The sequence below is a fragment of the Pholcus phalangioides genome, unplaced genomic scaffold (assembly GCF_987345545.1).
Source record: "Pholcus phalangioides strain wild (caught in Gottingen) unplaced genomic scaffold, Ppha-v1.0 ptg000007l_1, whole genome shotgun sequence".
NCBI lineage: Eukaryota > Metazoa > Arthropoda > Arachnida > Araneae > Pholcidae > Pholcus > Pholcus phalangioides.
In genome coordinates this window covers 49594979-49618229 of record NW_028301600.1, presented here as the reverse complement: position 1 = coordinate 49618229, position 23251 = coordinate 49594979, and the positions used below count along the sequence as shown (strand labels likewise).

The following is a 23251-nucleotide window of genomic DNA, read 5'->3' as shown; positions in this document are numbered from 1 at the left end:
CTCTCTAAACCTTTGTGAGACTTTAGTCTGTCTGCTGTTTTTAAACTGGCTGCAAAATTTTCTATTTTATCGCAATTTTTTTTAAATCACTGAGGATTGTCACACCTAGTCCATATTCAGCTGCAAATTTCCACCATCACCCGCTTTCAATCTTTTCACAATTTCCACTTTTTTCGATGTTTAAAACAACACGTTTTCGTTTTGTCGCCATTCTGCACTTGAGAGCGATGAAAAGTGTTGACACTGTTAAAGCTAAAGAAATATTGAAAAATATCTGTTTTAAGCAAGATAGGAAAGATACTCCCCCGAAAAAATTGTGACAAGAACTGTTTTGTTGTCAAGAAGACCCTTGCCCCCCTTTCATTAAGGCACACCCACAGGATTAAGGTGAATTCATAGACGAGAAAAAAGATGCCAGCTAAAGCTGCTCCTATTCACATGTTTGTTTGCCTGTCAATTGTTTGTAACTGCATATACTGTACCCAGATCTGCCACTGTTTACATCTATAGCTCACAGGTGCTGTATGTACAATTGTTTGGAAGTGGATTATTGTACAATAGAACGAGGCTATCGAGTTGGGAGGTAAGAGGATTCAAGTTCCAAGAAAATACCAACTGTGTTCAGCATCGTTGACTGAAAATGAGTTAGGTTGAAAAGGTGTTCGGTTGACCGAGTTGTTCGGAAAATTGATGTTCGGATAATCAATGTTCTATTGTATACTAAAGGAGATTTTGAGTGAAATATAAAAAATACTAAGGAAACAGTTATTTTCCGGATATTATGCTGAGGTGAGCTCGGAAAGAAAAGTCATCACGTCTCCGCCGGGACTCGAACCCAGGCCCTCTTGCATACCGGGCAAGCATGCTACCATCTACACCACTGGAGACACATGAATCTGCCTTCCAAATTTCACGCACTGTGTCGTGAGGCGCTGAAGTAGAGGCATTAGTAGCCTCTCTTAACTTCAGGAAATGGCCCCCGGGTGGGACGGTTTAGAGAGATATATGGAGACATGATTAATTTTTTTTTCCGAGCTCACCTCAGCATAATATCCGGAAAATAACTGTTTCCTTGATATCTCTGGCTGAGAAAAAAGCCATCTATATCTCTCTAAACCGTCCCACCCGAGGGCCATTTCCTGAAGTTAAGAGAGGCTACTAATGCCTCTACTTCAGCGCCTCACGACACAGTGCATGAAATTTGGAAGGCAGATTCATGTGTCTCCAGTGGTGTAGATGGTAGCATGCTTGCCCGGTATGCAAGAGGGCCTGGGTTCGAGTCCCGGTGGAGACGTGATGACTTTTCTTTCCGAGCTCACCTCAGCATAATATCCGGAAAATAACTGTTTCCTTGATATCTCTGGCTGAGAAAAAAGCCATCTATATCTCTCTAAACCGTCCCACCCGGGGGCCATTTCCTGAAGTTAAGAGAGGCTACTAATGCCTCTACTTCAGCGCCTCACGACACAGTGCGTGAAATTTGGAAGGCAGATTCATGTGTCTCCAGTGGTGTAGATGGTAGCATGCTTGCCCGGTATGCAAGAGGGCCTGGGTTCGAGTCCCGGCGGAGACGTGATGACTTTTCTTTCCGAGCTCACCTCAGCATAATATCCGGAAAATAACTGTTTCCTTGATATCTCTGGCTGAGAAAAAAGCCATCTATATCTCTATAAAAAATACTGTTATAGTAATTTCAAAATATTTTAAAAAAATGTCATTATAGAGGGATTTTTCAAGGTAAACGATATTGTTATATCAAGAGGAATTTAACATTAGGTAGTTAACACTTGGTAGTTCCAAACAAGATCTGAAAAAATATTGTACAGGATTTAGCATTATATTGAGTATCATTGTAGTAAAGTTTCACTGTACATAGATACTTTGTGGAGATTGTTATTGATGATAAAAGTGATTAAAGTAATGTAAGTCAAATTTATGAATTTTTAGTGCCAACAAAAACTTTGATACAAGTAAAACTTCATTATATTTATGTTTGATATAAGTGTGGGTCTGGCTATATTTATGTTCACTATGTATAATATATTAATATACAAGTTCCATATAATAAACAGGTTTTTTTTTATTAAGTTAAACATTTTTTTTAGAGATTGGCAATAACATTGAACTTTAGATACGAAACTGTGACCATCCCAGTGAAAATGGCAGATGCCATAAATCACTGCAAAATTTCATCTTTATATCTTGTATTTTATCAAAAATCAGTGCAGTTTCATTATATATGATGTACTGATCGAATAAAGCAAATTTTTTATTAGATTATCACTTAACAATCTCTACCATTTCAGCAATGTGCATTTTACACAGACAATCACCAAACTCTGAAATCATGCAAATTGGGGAACCATAAGTTAGGGTATAATTGTAGAGTGGAACTTTGGTTTGCAAGCATAATTTGTTATGTGAATATGCTTATAATCCAAAACCTCAGCTAATCTCAGTAACACCTGAGCTAACGAAGATATGTTGCAGGATGACATTCCTAAGCAGAAACACGACTTTATATAGGTTTCTATGAAAATATGTTTCATTCGTTTCAAGAGCCAAAAATTCTAAGATAAGTTTTATTATACACTACACTGTATAAAGATAAAAACTTAACAGCTTCACAACTGGATGAAGGAGAATTTAAAGGAAGATGAGATACTGAATATATTTTTACTTTATACCATGTTCTCAGTCCAGTCAGAAGCTGGTTTCCGACATTATGCTCCTTCTCTTTTTCTTTTTGGAAACAAGGTGCAGTGAAAAGACGTTGGCATTGTGTCATTTTTCTGCAGCAATCTAAACAATGCTTCAAAAATAATATTCTATTTTGCTTGTTTTGACCCGACTTATTCCCCTACTTTAATTTGACAGCCCAAGGTATTGCCAGAAATGTCAGCACAAGTTTGTCCACAAAGAACAAAAAAAATTCTTGGGTTGAGGAACTTATTTTCAAAAGGGACTTGCTAAACTTACATTTCCCCTTTTGCTAAATTTACAATAGAAGTGAAAAATGCATTCCAGAGGAATATGTTTGTTTTACTAAAGTAGAAAGCAGCACAACACGTAGCATGTAGTAATGGTAGAAGAATATTTAAATGCATATATGATTCATATTTAGATACATATATTTAAATACATATATATAATACAGAAAATTGGAAATTTCTACGTCACATGTTGATTTCAGAAGATTTTTACTAGCCCAGGAAGATACCCTCTCATCATTAACACTAGAACTGAGGAGTGGGTCAATTTGACCCATTTATCTTGAAAACTTAGATGCAGATGTTAAAAAAGTTTCGTGACTTTTCATGATATCATATGAATATTAATTCATGAAACTTCTATTACAGTATTATATGTTTTCTGATCAGCATTCAAGGGAGTTATCCCCATTTGAATTTCGAAAGTGTTTAGTTCTGAAAGAAAATTAGAGAAAATGTTACCTTTGATTAAAATTTGAGCTGGTCAAGTCAACTGAAAAATTGGAAATTTCTACTTCACATGTTGATTTCAGAAGATTTTTACTAGCTCAGGAATATACCCTCTCATCATTAACACTAGAACCGCAGAGTGGGTCAATTTGACCCAAATCAAACTTTGTTTTCATTTATCTCGAAAACTTAGATGCAGATGTTAAAAAAGTTTCGTGACTTTTAATGATATCATATGAATATTAATTCATGAAACTTCTATTACAGTATTATATGTTTTCTGATCAGCATTCAAGGGAGTTATCCCCATTTGAATTTCGAAAGTGTTTAGTTCTGAAAGAAAATTAGAGAAAATGTTACCTTTGATTAAAATTTGAGCTGGTCAAGTCAACTGAAAAATTGGAAATTTCTATCATATGAATATTTCATGTTTTCATTCACATTTCATGTTTCAGAGTTATAAGGGGCCATTCAAGTATTACGTAAGCACATTTTCAGCCATTTTTGACCCCCCTTCCCAGCAAAAGTCAGCAAAACAGTAACCCCCCCCCCCCCATCAACAAAATTTCGTCAGCAGCTTAGAATATTTCATATCTTCAAAAAGGGGTGGTTGATGACGTAAGCAACCTTCAAACCCCACTTCCCATCAAAAGTCAGCAAATCCAAAACCCCCTCCCCCCTTGATGCTGACATAATACTTGAATGACCCCTAAGCACTTATACCTAGAACCGTGGTTTGGGTCAAAATGACCCAACATACTATTCTATAGGAAAAAAGGGGTGTAGAATTTTCTTGGAAGTAGTTACAGTTACAGTTGAATTAAGCAGGGCTATCGGCTGCAGAGACCATTCCCTGGCTGGGAGAGAGTAATGTGAGGTAGGTAATAAAATAAAGAAAATTGAAAATTCAAAACAACAGCAGTAGTAGATTACTACAAAAACAAAAAGAATGGAAATGGGATGATATGGAAAAGAAAAACTTCAGATCTAGGGGACGATGCTAGATCACTTTTGTGAGTTATGAGATGTAGTCCCAGGATGAGTGTGTGTTTAGGTTGGAAAGGACCTCAAAACCAGAAAGAATTGTTAAATAAATCTTTTACTTAACGAAATTAATTTTTCGAAATGACAAATCGATATACGGAGGTTGGACGCCATGAAGGTAGGCCAAGATTTAATAGGAGGAGAGGACGCAAAAAAGGATGGAATGCGATGACGCATGAAGCGGGAGCAGTTGAAAAGAAAATGGGTCGCAGTTTCCGGAAGTTGGCAGTGTGAACAGAGAGGGCTGTTAACTTTTTTGATGAAAAACAAGTAAGCATTAAGAGGCGCTCTATCACAGATTAACTTGTAAAAGAGGCGTTCAAATTTTGAATTAGAGAAGAGATGAGAAATCTGATTACAACAGTTGAAGAAAATTTGAAAGTCAGGAATAGTGGAATTAAGCGAATCAGATGTATATTGACGAAATGAGAGTCGTAACATAGATCGTAGGTCCTCTGGATAAAGAGCCGGCGTGACGTAAGGACTGGGAGAGGAGGAAAGCGAACGAACATAGCTGTCAATAGACTCGTTCAAATCTATCCCAGAATGTGCAGGGACCCAAATTAATGAGATATGGCTGGTATAAGAACAAACCATAAGAAGTTGGGAATAAAGGAGGTGGATGACTGTGGGAGAGTGACTGGAGAATTCATTAATCGCATGAAGAACTGATTTAGCATCCGAAAAAAGGACCACGGGTTGGCCCCTGGTGGGGATAAATGATCTCAAGCCCATAGTGATAGCTAGAGCTTCTCCTGTAAATATAGAGGAGTGAGAGTGAATCCACCATGCTCTCATACTATTCGTAGAGGGACAAAAAGCACCGCAGACAACATTAGAATTTTTAGACGCATCAGTAGCGATGATGATCGTTGAACGGTCTAAAGATTTCAAGAAATTTTGAAAGAGGATGTTGATTATATTCTTATGTCTATGTTGTTGAAAATCCAGGTCATCAGTGACAACCGAAATTTTGTTCGAAATCCAAGGATAGAAAGAGTAGATTGGTCTGAGAGTTTGGGAGAACGAGAAATTAAGGAAACTGAAAAATTGGGAAAGTCTGATTTTCAGTTTGGGAGCAATATGCGAAAAAATTGAATTGAAGTTATCAGCACAGCCTTGAGTAGGAGAAGCAGCAGCCTGAATACATGCAATACCATTTCTAAGAAGAAGAATTTCCTCCAGAGTGGGGAGTGCTAAAATGGTACGCATCTTGAGTATTCTAGTAGAAAGTGGTAGGCCCAAGGTAGCTCTCATTGCAGAATGATACATAGTATCCAATTTCGAACGGTTAGTTTTAGCTGCATTTAACCATACTATGGAACCATATCCTAAAAGAGCTGAAATGATGTTAATGAAAATAGGTTTCACAATAGAACAAGGAATATTTCTGGAAAAATGATGAAGAGAACGACAAATATTGAGAGTGAAAGTGCAACGAGATCTGAGATGATTAATTTGTTTTTTCCAGATTAAAGAACGGTCTAAATAAATACCTAGGACTTTAAGGTAGGGATCAAACGGGATACTATTTCCATTGATTTGGAAATTCGGAACATATGAAGTGGGATTCCGAGATAAAATCGTAAAACCAGATTTCGAAAGCGAGATGGACAGACCACTGTCCTCCGCCCACCTAAGGATACAATTAATTGCAGACATCATACGAGCTTCCATATAGGCTTCACAGTTAGATTTATACATGATGAAAATATCATCTGCATACACAAAAAGTTTAATGTCGGGCGGTAAGTAGGTGACGATATCAAGAGTGAAGAGAGAAAATAAGATAGGAGACAATGTTGAGCCCTGTAATAATCCTGAACAAGGTGAAAACTTATTGGATGAGCAACCACGCCAGTGAATGAAATGATCCCGTCCACCCAAATAATTAGATAACCAAAGTAAAAAGCGACCATTCAAACCCATTCTCGCCAGTTTATGTAACAAAAAAGAGTGTTGGGTTGAATCATATGCTTTATTGATATCAAAAGCAAGAAGATAACAGGTCTTAGATTGGCGGAAGGCATCTGAGGTATAAGAAACAATATCTCTGAGACAGGCCTCGGCAGAGGTTTTTTGACGGAAGCCGTAGAAACAGTGCGGAAAAATTTTGAACCGTAGGCAAATCCAATTAAGACGAAACAGAATAATGCGTTCGAAAATTTTGTTTATGGAATTGATCAATGTGATAGGGCGAAAAGAAGATAACAGGTCTTAGAAGGCATCTGAGGTATAAGAAACAATATCTCTGAGACAGGCCTCGGCAGAGGTTTTTGGACGGAAGCCGTAGAAACAGTGCGGAAAAATTTTGAACCGTAGGCAAATCCAATTAAGACGAAACAGAATAATGCGTTCGAAAATTTTGTTTATGGAATTGATCAATGTGATAGGGCGAAAAGAACTCGGATGCGATGGGGATTTGCCAGGTTTTTGAATAAAAATAATTTTACCCTCTTTGAAAGAGTATGGAATTATGGCAGAAGTCCAAATCCTATTGAAGGCAGGCAAAAATTCCAAGCCTTTAGCAGGGAGATATTTAAAAGCGTGAAGAGGAATGTGATCAGGACCAGGTGCAGTAGATTTTCCGGATCTTATGGCTCTGCAAAGTTCCTGAAAAGAGAAATCCGCATCTAGACATTGTTGAAAACAATGTTGGGGACCAGTGAATTGATTCGGAGGAGGGAGGGAAATGTTTGGAAAATGAAAATTTTTTAGAATTGAAATCTGGTCCTCTGGACCCGTGAAGTCTCTGTGAGCAATGGAAAAAACTAGTCGGGAAGAATCAAAAGATTTCGAAGCCACATACCGGTTTCGCCTCAAAATAGAATATACAGCTGAAGGGGGAGAATGGGGCTTAACTTCAAAAGCCAGAAGTTTAAGACGAAGAGTACGCAGATGACGACGAAATTTAGCAGCACTCTGTTTGTACAAGATCCAGTTTGAATTAGATGGCGAAGAACGGAACTTTCGAAAGTTACGTTTTTTTTCAATGAGAAGAGATCGACCATCCCTATCCATTTTGATACGAGGGAATTTTTTACGAGGTTTAAGCGAAGTGTGCTTTGAAATAGAAGAGCGTAAAAAAGTATATAAGTCGTCAAAATTATCGGACGATGGGATATTTTTCAAGTCCGAGATAATTGAAGGCCAATGGGAATGACGAACCATTGATGAAGTATTACAGTTTATCGGAATAGAAAGCTTGATTGGAAGGTGGTCACTGTTCAGAAGACTGTCAGTCGGAGACCAGGTTAGAGTCCGATGAACATTTGGGGAGCTGAAACAAAAATCTAAAAATGAGTTGGTATTGGCACTATAATAAGTAGGGCAGGTAGGAATGGTGAAGCAAATATTATTTTGAAGATACCAGTTGTGAAGGGCAATACCAGCTGAAGAATTTACATTGCCACAAAAGTTCACATTTTTAGAATTAAAGTCACCCAACATAATATAATTGCAAGTCATCAAAGATATCACGTGGTTCAAAGGATCAATGTCAAAAGGGCCATCAGGACGGTAAATATTTGCAAGGCATAATGGATGATTATTTATAAAAATTTTAACACAGAGAATTTCAAAAGATACATCATTAGTGGCCCAAATGAGTTGAGATGAAAAATCAGACCTGATAGCTGTAATTAAACCACCACCGGAAGAATATGTTCTATCAGAACGGTATATATGGAAACCCGGAATAAAAAAGGATTGGTAATTAGAATTGAGCCAACTTTCCTGGATGCAAATGATGTCAAATTGATGAATAATATTACGAAATAAATTAAATTTGGAACGAATGCCACGACAGTTCCACTGCAAAATATTTAATCTTTGACTTAAAGACATGAAAAATAAAAATAAAGGCAGGACCAGCTTGGAATTCTGACAACAAAAGGTAATAAAAAAAAGTGGCATGCATATGAATAAGAAAACTAATTAGGTATTACCTTTGGGAGGATAAAAACCCCCTAGAGCTCCGCCTGTCAGAAGACTCGAGGAATAGGATGGATCATTTTTATTTTTTTTTCTCGGCAACGTCCTGTCGTCCACCGTGGGACGGAGAGAGTCAATAACAGTCTTGATTACATCAGGCATAAGAGCAGACAAACAGTTCGAGACTGTTTCTTGTAGTTGAATTGACATTTCATTCAACAAAGCTTCTTTGATCTTTGTGATCTCACTCTGGATTAAGCTGTGAATTTCTAATTTCAAAGATGCCAAGTCAACAGGAATCGTGGACATACTAGCTTTACTAGCATATGATTGAGGATGGTTAGGACGACACGCAACCCTGGCCTCTTGAAGAGTGACATGATTATTTGCCTTAAATTCAAGCACTTTACATTCAAAGATATATGACACACATGATTTGTCCATTGGATCATGATCACCAGCACAGTTGACACATGATCTAGGATTTGAACAATCTGAGGAGCTATGAGCACCCCCACAGGATCGACAGACTGGACCAGAGGCCCGACAATGGACTTGTCGATGATTCAATTTGAAGCACCTGGAGCATTGAAATGGCCGGTCAATGAAAAGGTTCGGTCTATGTATGGTGAACCATATTTTGAGAACTGAAGGTAAATTCACTCCCAAAATAGTAGCAAGCACTGACGTGGACGCTTCACCATTTCTTCCAAATCTTCTTAGACTCAAAAGGGTGATGTTATTTTCGCGAATTTCCTCGGCCAAGTCCGCAAGAGTTTCAGAGGTAGGAATATTCTGCAGGAGGAATTTCGAGGTAATGTTATCAGTAAGCAAAATAGCTTTGACTGGAATATCTAGGATCCTAGGTATCGATAAGGCTTCGGTCGCCGCTTTTTGTGAAGAGGTCGCAATTATGAGTTCATTACCACGAGTGAAACGGACGTCTAAGATCTGAGAGGTGTCTGAAAAATAATTTAATAAGCTTTTTTTCAAGTCCCTCGGTCGAGATCTCGGAATAGCTTGAGCACCCGACAGCTTGACAGTGAAGCATTTAATTTCATTACACGCACAGGCTAATAAGTCTACATCACTAATATTTGAAGACCACGTGTTGACAGGCAGAGCCCTATTAGGGTTCGCAAAACCATTAGAGGGAGCATCATTATTAATTTCCATGTCGATATTGTTATCAATCAAGTTAGCTATAAGAGAGTTGGAACTACATACCAAATCCGCCGTCTCGACGATAAAACGAGGATTAAATAAATAACCAAAAAAAAAAAACAACGAAAAAATTACCGTGACGAACAATATGAAGAAAGGGAAGGAGGGGAAAGAAAATTACAGAAAGGAAAGATTATCCTTTTTCTAACACAAACGCAAAAAACAAACTAGCGCTACAAAAGTCGACGCAGAAACCGGATTACGAAGAAGCAGCCGATCACCCCGTCCCTTGTCGTAGTTACACTTTCTAATATTATTTGTAAATGAAGATAGTGAAGAATAAAGGTCTTTCAAGGTCAAGGCCAATTCATTGTCAGAGCAGATTATCAGTTTTTCAATGGAGGAATGGCAAGTAGAGCTAAATATTTTTCCTTTGTAAACTTGACTACCTGGAATTCCGACGGGACTCAATAATTTTGGGAGAGTAAAAGCTTAACTCTAGAAAAAACATGTAATTGAAATTTCTGTAGGCAAATGATGTCACAGAAAAAGAATAAATGAAGAGATCTGGCTTGCACCAAATACATTTTGCACCGATTTCCAAACCTTGGGAAGTATCAGCATCCAACGAATCTCTCTTTCAGAGCATATAGTGATGCAACTGATCAAGCCATTTGAGAACTAGGGCAGAAATGCCTCAACTGACACCCTTTTTCACTACACTGAAGCTGGCTCAAATGATAAAAGTAAAAAAATATGAGCTTAGTAGAGACTGTGAGACAAAATCGAAGAGCAATATTATCTGATGTGCAATAAAGATAGTGAAACTACAGTTGTATGGAACAATGCCACAATGACCATTTATAAAGGAAAGAATGATATAAGTTTTTCATTACTCAGCAGGCTTCATCTGGCAGTCGATATTGACAGTAGTTAGCCCCAAAAATCTTCCACACACACAGAAACTATTTCACACTACAATTCAACAAAGTAACGATCGTAGTTGTAGCGATCAAATGGCCAGAAAATATTCAGTGAAGGTGGCATCATAGACGTTTTCTACAACATCCTGGATCTCACTATAAAAATATTCCTGGATTTTGTATAGAGCAGTACAGAAGGCGAGAACTATTTTTCGAAAGCAATTCCTCTAAAATCGTATTGAAGAGCTACGTTCATCATACGAGTTGCCCTTGCTCAAAAGGAAATGTTCGTGCACTCTCGATCATGTAACTGTTAGTTAGCCATCAAAAAATAAATAAAAACAAAAATAAATAAATGAGTCTGATGTCAGGTAACATAAAAATGTGGAAAAAAAAATGTTAATTTTTGCATGGGTTGTGCAACTTCAACGCAAGAAAAATGAAAAAAAAAATTGCTCCAAACTGTTCATCATAAATTCCAATTACCAGTAAGAAATCACTACTTAAATGACAGAATCATATCATAGACTTTTTCATATTCAATTTGACACCCTTATTTTACATCTTTGTCATATTATGGGATTACTGAAAAATGTTTTTGGACTGAATAGAGTAAATAATATATACTAAATCTTTTTACTGAATTAGATCATTTTTTAGCTAATTTTGAAGCCCATTTTATATTCATAAACAAATATAGTTTTCCATTATGAATACACAATTAAACAACATTGAATAAGAGTAGGGAAAAACGCAGAAACCGAAAATAAATTCATCTTCGCTATGAAACAGTTTTTTCAAAGTTTGGGTCAATTTGACCCAGTCTGCGGTTCTAAGTATACCGAAAGTGCCGCGGTTCTAGTGTTAACATAAGAAACACAATCATTTTACAGTGGAACCTTCCATAATCCTTTAAGACTAGGAAATTTTTAAAAACATGAATGCTTAAGTATTTAACCCGCATGATCGATCGAGCTCGGTCTAAGAGATATTGGACAACTCTACAGATGTGGACACACTTTTGAATTACATTGATGGGATTCAATGTATCTCATTATCCATTAACAGACACTCCTTGTTGTTAGTGGACAAAATATTCAGTCTCATGGGTGTCCATTATCGAGAGGCCTGTTATCAAGAGATGAAAAATAATGAAGTGTATGAAAAAATAGGATGTGTTCCTTTATGATAGAAACATCGAACGCTACATTTTAATTTCTAACAAAAATATTTCTGTTTGAATAATCCTGATTGCATAATCTGACAGAGCTTTTAAGCTTATCCCAAAGATTCATGAACTGTTACAAACTGTTACAAAGTGCATTTCAGAAAAAAAGGTAAATGTTCCCTTTTGAAAATAAGCTCCTCATTTATTGTCAGTATCCTTTCGGAGGGATTAGTCTGAGACTGGACACAAGTTTTAGTGCAAATTATAATTCTAGACTAGATAAAGAATACATAGGGATTACCAACATTTATTATCTATCCGGTACTCTTCAACCATAAGGCTTGGCTCAGGGTTGGTTTTCGATGTCAAAAACTGGTTTAAACTGTCAAAAACTGTCGAAAACCATCAAAAACCTAAATAAATGCCTTTTGATAATGTTTTGAACACAATAGGTATACAACATGAAGAAAACTTACTTTTTTGCATAACCAGAGAAAGTTTTATTTTTTAAACATTAATTTATTACAATAATTAAAAGAAAATGTTAATTATAATTTGCAATTTTGAATTCTTCAACATAAGAGCCTAGAACATATAAAATATAATTTTATGGTTTATTTATCTAAGCTACTCATTACCTGTGTTCAATTTGCTAAGTGGAATAGAGCTGCTTATTCAAAATATGTATGATAGGACATCAGGGTTAGGTTTTTGACCCCAGAAACTAACTCGGTATTAAAACCCCCAAAGCAGAATGTTTTGCATTGTTCTGCAACAAGCCCTTGACTGACTGGAAATTTTCTGCAGTTCCTATAATAGTGTTTTCTACAATTTTCTTAAAATTCTCCCTGATTGTTCTGCAGTAGCACCGATTGTTCTGCGACGTACGTCGCAGATTTTGGCATATTCTGCTTTGGGGATTAAAACTATCAAAATCTTACTGTCAATGATGTCAAATAGTTTTTGTTAACTTGATAGACATGTTAAATAACAAAACACTTACTTTTATTTAGATTAAAGTGTTTTATATTCAGAATGATTATTACTGAGGAAAAATATCTATTTTAATATTTTAAATTTTCAGATTCGTCCAAAATTTTATTCCATATAAAAATTCTCATGCAGCATCTGTTAATGCACTAATTAAACTCATTTATTTTCACCTAAAAATTTCTTAGATCAGGGTGTATAAATTCACAGAGTTTTAAAGAGTATTTCCAACCAAAGCAGAGCTGACAAGACTTGATACCCAAAGCATTTGTTTTGCATGTTTGAATACAGCTTCAATTGGAAAACCATTGCATTATAAATGCTAGTAAATGTACCGTATCATAGTGCAAAAGTAAGAATATCTAAGTTTGACATACAAGCTAGCATTGCCAAATTAAATGACATTTTAGTCCTACAATTTAGTATTTTGATCGCTAGATATATTTCAATGTTATGCGCAATAAGAGTATCATTTTAAGTATCAGTGGTTATCTAGATAATTTAATAATAACAGAAATCAACATTACATACATGATGTAATAAACTTTTTTAAACACTTATCCGTTATAAAAAGAGGACAGCACACGGTTTATATCAATACAAACATATATAAGCAGTTGAAGAAATTTTGGAAGGTCAAGAATCATCTTGAATCAAACAATGTCAAATCGTTCCACAGTTTTCCTTTCAATGTTCATGTTATGCTTTATTCAAATTTTATAAGAAAAAAAACCATATATATTTTGTCCAAAATAATTCTGTAGAGTGAAGAAAATTATTTTAGAATCATATTAAATATTTATTCTTTGTATAACATAGCCACTTTAAACATTACATGCAATCAACGTGTGCATTTCCAATGGGAATTTTTATATCTAAAAGCAATATTTGAGGTTTTTGACGTGACAGTTTAAACTGTGGTTTAAACCATCAAAAACCTGCCAACCCTGGCTTGGCTAAGTTGTAAATCACTTTTATTCTTGTCACAAACTGGACATATGCAGAATTAACATTCAGAGGTAACACTGGGATTTCTGGGGGGGGGGGGGGGGGAAGAATTTCTTTCAGAGAGATTTTAAGCAAATAACCTTCAAAAACATTTAAATTAACAGAAATTGATTAAGACTGCATATATTATCTTTCAATATTTAATTTTTTTAACAAAAATATTTTTAATTTTTCATCATCTTCGGGATGGGGCACAGGCCCATTCAATATTCCCTCTTGCATACACCTCTGGTCATGAGTGCATGAACTTTAGGGGTGTTTCTTCAACTTATGCTGGAAAATTTCTCAGCATGTATAACAAAGCAGGAAGAATTATCTTTATGCTTCATTGTTAATTCTCATTATATGTGGTTTCATAGAGCAGTGATAAAAGACGACACCATAAATTATATAATTGTGTTTTACATTAATTCTCATAAATACAAATTTTAGCTATGTCATCTACATTTCACTTTACCACAATATTTTTCATCAAGTGGCATCATGCTGTTAAAAAACCAGAAATACAAAATACTGTTTTGATTATGGTAGCTTGTATGGAACCAGCCAGACACAACCTAAAATTCTGCTGGAGGCTGAAGAAAGCACCAGAGCAACATCTACTAGATAACAATATTGGGTGTTGATCCTAGAGAAGGAATAAAGATAAAGAAATATAAGTCAGGTGGTCACAAGAGTGGAAAAAAAGGTTGTTTTACCACACCAGTCTAAATTCTTTTCAACCAAAATTATATTTCAGTACTATTTTTTAACATTTGAGAGTGGAATATATATGTATGTGTGTGTGATAGATAACAAACTAATAATTTTGAAAATACAGAACTAGCATATGTGCATAAATATGAGAAGAATCCCGATTTTTAAGACTAGGAAATTAAGAGGGCAATCCCTGGATTTTCAGTACATAGATTTTATGTTTGTTTCAAAACAAATATTTATTTATTAATTTCCATGTTCTTTTTTTGAAAGTGAGTAAAAAAAGCACAATTTTTAATACTTCATTGAATAAGATTTTTCTTCATACTATTTTTAATAAATTTTATGATGAATTTTAATACATTACACTGAAAATTTGCAACAATACTCGATATAATGATAAATCTCTTTACAAAAATATTTTTCCAAATCTTGCTTGGAATTGCCTTTAGTCTAACATTAAACTCCTCTCAATACAATATCTCCATTTACATCAATAAATCCCTTTGTAGCAAGTTTTCTTTTTGAACAGCATTTCGCTTTGTAACGATATAACAGACCCACTACAACAATATTTTTTATGTCTCGCTCAGTGCTCACAATTGCTTTTGATATATTTTTAAACTCGTCACCTGTTTTTGGTCTTTCAAAGATGTCTAAGAACAGTATTTTGCATCACCTAATCATCAAAATTGGTAATAATGTTGTCGATATTGCTTCTTTCTATGTAATGTATAAAAGTGGGGTGCAAAAAAGTTCTTTACAGGGGCAAAACATCTGAATTTAATTAATTAGTCAATTATGTTTTTATGTAGCAAATAAATGCTTATATACAAGTGCATTTGCTGGTGTTACTAAAAATTTTGAATAGATGCCACCAACAGCATAAATTTGATCATGCATGATGATAATGCTTTTTTTATGCTTTCCATACAACAATAATCCTTCTACAATGACATTTTTATAGTCCATAGAATATCATATTAAAGTTTCCTTCGATATGATACACATAAGCTAAATAGCTCAGTTAAGAGTTAAGTCATTATATTGGTTTTACATATTTTTATTTATATTGTGAAATATGAAATTTAAATTCCTAATGAGATGTTTAGAAAATTCTCTCATGACCCCAGTTCATCAGCTAACCCAGTGATGAGCAAACATCTTTAGAAGCAGGCCAAAAAAAAAAAAAATTTGGAAAGACGGACATATTTGGACATTTTTTCATAATTAGGATTTTTGTGCTTAGAAGTGAAGTGGCAGGATAGATTATATTCTTTGGAGACTGCTGCAGCTTCATTGTAAATGAGACACAATGATTTATCCTATACAACTCTAAAAATAAAAAATATTTTAATAATTTTATGCATATTTTTTGGACGTGTTCCATTTTTGGATATGTAAAAATGTTCAACCTCTTTACGATCAAGGGCAAAATATTTGTCCAAATGCCAGTGAAATAAATTCAATCTAGCTTTCTGTATTTTCTTTCCTCTCTCCCTCATCATCACGAAGCTTTATTGTGAACATATGAACAGAGGTTTATTTGTTTTTTTCCGTTCTTTCTATACTCCTGTTAGTGATTCCCCCCCCACATATAATGTATCTTTCTACTATATGGGTCATTATCAAAAAATGTGTACAAACTATTTTCGAGACTTTATAATTTTTTTTACAAAATTTCAGAGCACCCTGTTAGTAGAATTTTTATTTTTTTCTAGTTCTTCATTTAATTCTCTGTCATATGTTATGATTAACTAATTTATGATTAACTTAATTTACAAATTAAGATATGTTATATCTTAATTTGTTTCAGATGGCATCTAATTTTTTTTTTAAATCATTGTTTGCAGCAAAACCTCAAAATCTGGCAGCCCAAGCTTGAAAAAGTGTTAAACAAAGAGACTTGGTGCAAATACGAAATTTTTTTCAAAAACACTTGGAATCACATTTTATACATGTGCCATAGATGCACAAAACTGACAATAAAATTTTGAAAAAAACATACTTTTTTCTTATGAAAAACTATTTTTTTGTTCGTGTGCCAAATTTTTTCCCATTTTAAAATGACAAGAAATCTCAAGCAATGCAACAAAATGGAAACTATGATTTAAAGTAAAGTTTTCTTAGTTAAGAGGTTTTGAAGTTTTAAGTTAAATTTAATAAGTTTTATCTATTCAATTTAAACCCTTCACAACTTTCTCCATGTTATTTTTCAGTTAAATATGAAAGTTAAATAGCACAGATCGTTAAAATCACTGCCGGGGAGCGCACAGATTCGAGAAGATGTGTCATAAAGGGCATTTTAATATGAGTAAAGGTCGTTACTCGACAATACATTCTGCATTTTCTGGAATAGAACCATTATTTTCCTATATTATTTTAGTTTCCAGGCTCTACTCTCCCCTTCTCGGTCCACTCTGGACTGGGGGACGGGAGTAGTTTATGGATAAGTAGTTTATAGGATCAGGGAAAAATTAGAACTCTACTGTATACCTACTTTCTTATCTATTTATATATTAATACTGTTTTCCTTTTCTGCTTTTTCTAGCTTGTGGTTAGGTTAAAACAAGGTTACCAGATTTATCGGCGATTCATCAAAATTTGTTGCCAGAAGTATGTGCGCAAAAGGGTTAAATCAATTTCTAATTAAATTCTCACAGCTATACAAGGGGGTACCCAAAAGTAACTGGAATCGCCTTACTTACGCCTTACACGGAGCATCCGTAGCAACTAGGTAAACGTAAAACCATTCTCCTAAGTCAATGTGCCAAGTGCCGTTGCTTGGAAAGGTTGTGTTTGGCATACGTGAATTTTTTTCGTGGAAGCTGTTTAGCCTGTTCCTCATTTCTGGTCATGACAGACTTACATGAGCAGTGCAGGACTGTGAAGTTTTGCTTCCTACCCGGGAAAAAAGCAGCAGAATCTGTTAAGATGTTAGAAACAGCTTATGAGAATGTTGGCTATGGGTAAAACTCAAGTGCATGAATGTCTATTAAAAGCTAGTTGCTAAGAAGATTGCACAAAAATGTGTGTGAAGAAAAGACCTGATTTTTGAGAGACTGGTGATTGGTTTTTGCATCATGATAATGCTGTTGCACATATGGTGATGCTAGTGCTGGTGGATGTGTCTGGTTGTTATTTCGGAAACATACAGTCATGACTCCTTTCTTTTTTTAGTTATTTAATAGAAGAGAGAGAGACTTTTAGGACATGTTCGGTCGACAGTTGAAGCCAAACTGAACTCCAATACAAGAACACACTAGATAATGCCTAGCTAGTGATTGGCATAAAAAATATAATAAAAATATAAAAATTGTACAAGACAAGTAGCGCCACAGTACTCCCCCACGAGTCAGAAGGACGGCATATTTCACAATGTACAAAATATGATAATATAGTTACGACGATATGACAGTATAGTTACGACGATTTGACAATACAGTTACGGCAACTAATATGGCATTGACATGTGCAAAAAAAAATTTTGTTCGAAAAATTCAAAAAATACGCAATACGAAAATACCTTATGCACAAATTAATAGTCGAGCAAAAAAAAAAAAAAAATTACAAATGATCAAAAATTAGTAAATGTATGTATATGCAAAAACGATTACTAGAATAGATAATAGACATATATAATATACATATAAGAACATTGAAAAATGAAAAAAATTTTGCAAAACATAATACTAATTTTCAAAAAATGTTGTAAAAAACAAAAATAATGTTATTCATTTGAAAAAATATGCAAATAAGAATAATATCAAGGAATTCTTATACGAACCGTACGCCCTGATCGAGTTACATAAGGCTGTTTCGGTTCAGTGAACGGTGATTGCTCATTAAAAGTGCAATCAAGCAAAAATGCTGGTTTCAATCTGTCTATTGAGATTTTCGTTAGTTTGCCTTTCATGTTCACTGTATATACTTTTGGAGATCGTTCAATCACTTCATATGGCCCCAAATATGGTTGTTGAAGGGGCTTTCATACGGTGTCCAGCCACACGAACACATGGGAAGAAACAGCAAGTTCTTTATGAACGAAAACGTTGTGAGTCCCATGCCTTGAAGTTTGGATTGGACGTAAAGTGTTTATGTGATCTCGCAGAGCATGTAGAAATTCCGGCTGTGTTGGCTGAGGGTCGGAACTACGGAATAATTCACCAGGTAGGCGCAATGGTGATCCGTAAACCATCTCGGCAGCAGAAGTGTTGATGTCCGGTTTGATGCTGGCTCGGATGGACAGAAGTATGGTAGGTAACACTTCAGTCCAACGTTCCGTGGCATGGCAGCGTATGGCACCTTTGAGCTGCCGGTGGAATCTTTCAACGATGCCATTGGAGAACGGATGATACGCTGTCGTGCGTGTTTTCTGAGTTCCAAGAAAACGAACGAATGCGCGAAACAAATCACTTTCGAATTGTCTCCCTTGATTGGTGGTAACTGATTCCGGAACTCCTAATCTGCTGATCCAACCAAAGTAGAATGTCTCTACAACAGTTTCGGCTTTTTGGTTTTCCATCGGGAAAGCCTCTACCCACCTGATGTATCGATCCACACAGGTAAGGCAGTAGGTGAAACCCCGAGAAGGAGGAAGAGGACCAACAATGTCGATGTTAATGTGTGAGAATCTGCATTGGGGCAAAGGGTATGCACCGATGGAAGATCGAGTGTGGCGATGCACTTTTGAGCGTTGGCACTCGATGCACGCCCTGGTCCATCGTGTGACATCCTTGCGTATTGAACTCCACACAAATCGTTGACGAATAAGGTCTACAGTTGATTTAACGCCTGGATGGGCGAGGTTATGAAGGACCGTAAACACGTGATATCGGTGTTTTTCTGGTACGTAGGGACGGATAATTCCAGTGGATAAATCACAAAAAAGTTCTGTACCCTGAGGACCGAATTTGATAGGTTTTATATCGAGCACCCCACCTGGTTGTCGGAGGGCTGTTAATTCAGCGTCTGTACTCTGTGAAGTAGCAATAGCTGCGTAATCAATCGAGTCAGGTAAATTAATTTCGGATAATCTGGAAAAAGCATCCGCTACAACATTTCGCTCACCCTGAATGTAACGAATGTCCGTAGAAAATTGTGATATATACTCTAAATGACGTCGTTGTCTGCGAGAGCTGTTATCATTAACTTTGTGAAAAACATAAGTTAGAGGCCTATGATCACTGTAGATCGTAAATGGTCTGCCTTCTAACATGTGTCTGAAATGTTTAATAGAACTATAAACCGCAAGCAACTCGCGATCGTAAGTACTATAGTTCTTTTCAGTTGTTGTTAACTTTCGAGAAAAAAATTCGAGTGGTACGACGACACCATCGGAAGTTTGTTGTAAAACAGCTCCGAGAGCGAAATTTGATGCTATCATCTCCTGTCAACGAAAGATGAGCATCATGTTTAGGATGAGCCAAAAGCGTTGCATTGGTAATAGCATGTTTACACGTTTCGAAAGCAGCAATAGTTTCCCCCGACCAGGCGATGAGAGATTTATCTTTTTTCTTCTTTCCTTTGCACAAATCATGTAAGGGAGCCTGGTCAGATGCTGCGTTTTTTAAGAAACGGTGGTAAAAGTTGAGAATTGCTAGAAATCTTCGAAGTTCATCAACCGTTTTTGGTTGCGGATAATTACGAAGAATGTCGACTTTTTCTGGCAAAGGAGAAATGCCATTGCTGTTAACCAAAAATCTTAAGAACTCTATCTCAGATTTCCAAAATATGCATTTATCAGGATTAAGAATTATGGCAAAACTGTTTAAACGTTCAGAAACCAATTCTAGATCTTTAAGATGTTCTTCTTCTGTTGCTGATGCAACTAGTACGTCATTTAAATATGCATAACAGTTCAAGTCGCTTAAGACAATATCTATGAACCGTTGAAAAGATTGTGCCGCATTAGACAATCCAAAACACATATATAAGTACTCATAAAGTCCGAATGGGGTAATAATGGCAGTTTTTTCAACAGACTCGGGATCTAAAGGTATCTGATGATAAGCCTTAACCAAGTCCAATTTATAAAAAATGTTTTTTCCCTGCAGACCGTAACTGAAATCATGAACATGTGGTATAGGATATCTGTCTGGACACGTTATAGAATTAAGTTTTCTGTAATCCCCACATAAACGGTATTCTCCATTACGTTTAGGAACAATGTGTATCGGGCTTGCCCATGGACTTTTTGAAGGTCTCAGTATGCCCTGATCCATTAGCGTTTGAACTTCACGCTTTGCAATAGCAAGTTTCTCTGGAGAAAGTCTGCGGGCTTTGGTAAAGACAGGAGAACCTTTAGTAGTAATGCAATGTGTAACGCAGTGTTTTTTAGAAGTAGCCCCAAGCATAGAAGGATTCGTTAGATTAGGAAATTTAGATAAAATTTTCAAGTAGGGCAAATCTCCACTAATGGTCTTTAAGCCTAATGTAGGGCAACTGGCATTGCTACATTTGATTGAAAGTGAAGTCAAACTGTCAATCAAACAAGACTTTTTTACTTCAACTAATAGACCATAATGTTCTAAGAAATTGCAACGTCCCTTAAGGGAGTTGCTTGCCCGGTTCGAAATATCCAGCAATAAAGTGGCAAACGACAAGTGGAAAATGATTAGAAACAAACTTTCGCATGAAATATTATTATTTATTCAAATTAATTATATGGGTTAGTTAATTTTAACAATGGATTAGTATATCTTGGAGCCCTCTATTTGACGTTAGCAGTAAAGATACTGGCTCACCAATTGATGATCAAAAACAGTCAACCTGTGCAGCGATCGGACATCCGATGTTGTTAGCTTTTCCGTAAATACCAGAGGAGTTTTCTCAGTTGAGAACCGGAACACCTTGATCAGTTCCTGGGGGCCTCTCGGTTGAGGGCCGGACCACCTTGCTCAGCTCCGGGGGGCCTCTTGGTTGAGGGCTGGACCACCTTGATCAGCTCCAGGGGGCCTCTCGGTTGAGGGCCGAACCACCTTGACCAGCTCCAGGGGGCCTCTCGGTTGAGGGCCGAACCACCTTGATCAGCTCCGGGGGCCTCTCGGTTGAGGGCTGGACCACCTTGATCAGCTCCGGGGGCCTCTCGGTTGAGGGCCGGACCACCTCGATCAGCAATGAAGAACTTTGACTGTGAAGATTGTTTTATATTTTGATTCCAGACCTGCCGGAAAACGGATTCAAATAATGTAGATTATTGCATTTTAATAATTCAGCCTAAGGCCAATAGATACGGTAGTAAGACGGTGAACCGTCCTACTAGAGGGCTTCAGTTGAACAGAACAAGATTAGACGAACGCAATGTGAGAGACAAAGAGGGAGGAATTTATACTCCCCTTTTACAAGAAGTTTGGGACCACATGTCCTCGCATGGCCTTTTCGCCTCAACAAAATTATCGAATTTGCATATTCATGCGTCACTATTATAAACATTACAATTTAATTACATTGGAATCTGGCAACATGACATAATCCGGAGAGCTGATCAGACTCTCCCGATTATGTAAACATTACCAACATAACAATATGAAATGAATTGTTCCGACGGAGGTCTGCAGCCCCCCGCCGAAAATAAGTGAGTACAACACTATATTTTCGTATCCGCACAACGAGACTTGCAATAACTCCCCCGGGAGGTTCTTCGATAAAAATAATTTAAACTGGGCTAAGCCTCGCCCAACTATACATATATTGGATCAAACCCCTCCACGAAAATAGCGGCATCGTCGTCATGAGGGAAATTAATTTATGTGGGACATCAGTAGCCCGACCTCTGGCCCGTTCTCGTTCGACAGCCGAAAGACCCCACCCGCCGACTGCCGAACTAATCGAACACTCTGGCCCTTACCGGTTCGCCAGTGGGTCCTCGGGTGGTTTCCGGTAACTAAGAGGTCCCTGGGGTCTAAAATAAGAAGGAATTTCCCACATAACGACAAGATCACCATTAACGTAGAGGGATCGGATCCCGATACGTTACAAAATCAGCACCTAATATCGGGCGATTAACATCAGCTATAACGAAGGACCATCTAAATAGTCTGCGTAACCCTAAATCCACTGATAAAGATTTGCAACCATACGTAGAAATTTTAGTATCATTAGCTGCGTATAGCGAAAAGTTTGTATCTGCTGCTTTATGCACCTGTGTATCTCGTGGGAAAACCGAAATGCTAGCGCCTGTGTCCACTAAAAAACCAGTACCGGATTTTCGATCATGAACAAAAAGGCGAACTAAACGCCGGCCATCACCTGCTGTCGCCAAAACAGATGGGCCAGTTAGTTTTCCGACCAATCACAGGGTTTAATGCATTTTGATGCTTTTCGACCACATTTGAAATGGTACCAACAATAAGGTTTACGTTTGGGTGTACCATCACCACTAGACCTCTCTCTAGACCGAGAATTTGAACGAACTCTTCCCTTTTTGTTAAAATTTTTCTCTCTATAGCGGGATAAGCGGTCAACAGCAACGGTCAAAGTCGAAATTTGACTTTGAAGTGATTGCAAGCTGATGGTTTCATTACGGCTGACCTCAGAAATAGTCGGTGTGTGCCCAGTGACTTCGGTAATTTTATCTGCCATTTCTGCTAAATCCGGCAATGTATCCTTACTAACAGAAAGTATCTGCTGTGTATGGATAGGCAAACGTTGTAACCGAAGGCTTTTAAGCACTTCATCTGAAATTTTCTTGCCAGCTAATGTATGCATCTCATGCAACAACTGAGAAGGTCGCTTATCCCCAAGAGTGAGCTTTGAGAGCTACTCCAAGCTCTTGGAGTAGAACTCGTAAGCGGGATGTTTCCGACAGTGAAAACTGTTGACAAATGCGTGTTTTTAACTGGTTGTAAGAATCATCTGTAACAGGAGATCTGATCAAATCGCTA

The 23251-nt window shown here is 36.7% G+C and overlaps 1 protein-coding gene and 3 non-coding genes across 12 annotated transcripts in view; 2 read left to right on the top strand and 2 right to left on the bottom strand.

Annotated features, from left to right (window-relative positions):
• Window positions 1-23251, bottom strand: part of LOC149085427 (dnaJ homolog subfamily C member 4-like) — an 87917-nt gene that overhangs the window by 49037 nt on the left and 15629 nt on the right. For 5 of the 9 annotated variants that reach the window (XM_089233421.1, XM_089233420.1, XM_089233429.1 and 2 more), the window contains exon 3: window positions 14128-14298. The exons of 1 other annotated variant lie outside the window; for it this stretch is intronic. The gene's annotated coding sequence lies outside the window, so the exon portion shown is untranslated. The remainder of the gene's footprint in view (window positions 1-14127; window positions 14299-23251) is intronic. 3 more of the 9 variants (XM_089233423.1, XM_089233424.1, XM_089233426.1) reach the window with 2 other exon arrangements.
• Window positions 815-888, bottom strand: TRNAT-GGU (transfer RNA threonine (anticodon GGU)). The gene has a single exon. It is a non-coding gene; the product is annotated as a tRNA-Thr (tRNA).
• On the top strand, window positions 1221-1294 carry TRNAT-GGU (transfer RNA threonine (anticodon GGU)). Its single transcript has one exon. It is a non-coding gene; the product is annotated as a tRNA-Thr (tRNA).
• On the top strand, window positions 1500-1573 carry TRNAT-GGU (transfer RNA threonine (anticodon GGU)). Its single transcript has one exon. It is a non-coding gene; the product is annotated as a tRNA-Thr (tRNA).